Genomic DNA, 219 nt, shown 5'->3' with positions numbered 1-219 from the left:
TGGGTGACCACTTGGGAAGTCCTCGTGTTGCACCCCTTTTTTTCTTTCAATTTCTCCCAATTCTTTTCTTCCTTTCTCTACAAATGAGAACCTCCCCCGCTCACGCCCACCGCGTTTCGATCATGCCACCCCGCATGCGTTAAATCCGATTTTGTGCGCATGGCATGTCGGGTGCGATCATACCAGCACTAATGCACCGGATCCCATCAGAACTCCGCA

The sequence above is a fragment of the Cucurbita maxima genome, unplaced genomic scaffold, assembly GCF_002738345.1.
Source record: "Cucurbita maxima cultivar Rimu unplaced genomic scaffold, Cmax_1.0 Cma_Scf03707, whole genome shotgun sequence".
Taxonomy (NCBI): domain Eukaryota; kingdom Viridiplantae; phylum Streptophyta; class Magnoliopsida; order Cucurbitales; family Cucurbitaceae; genus Cucurbita; species Cucurbita maxima.
Note: the sequence above shows the minus strand (reverse complement) of the source record.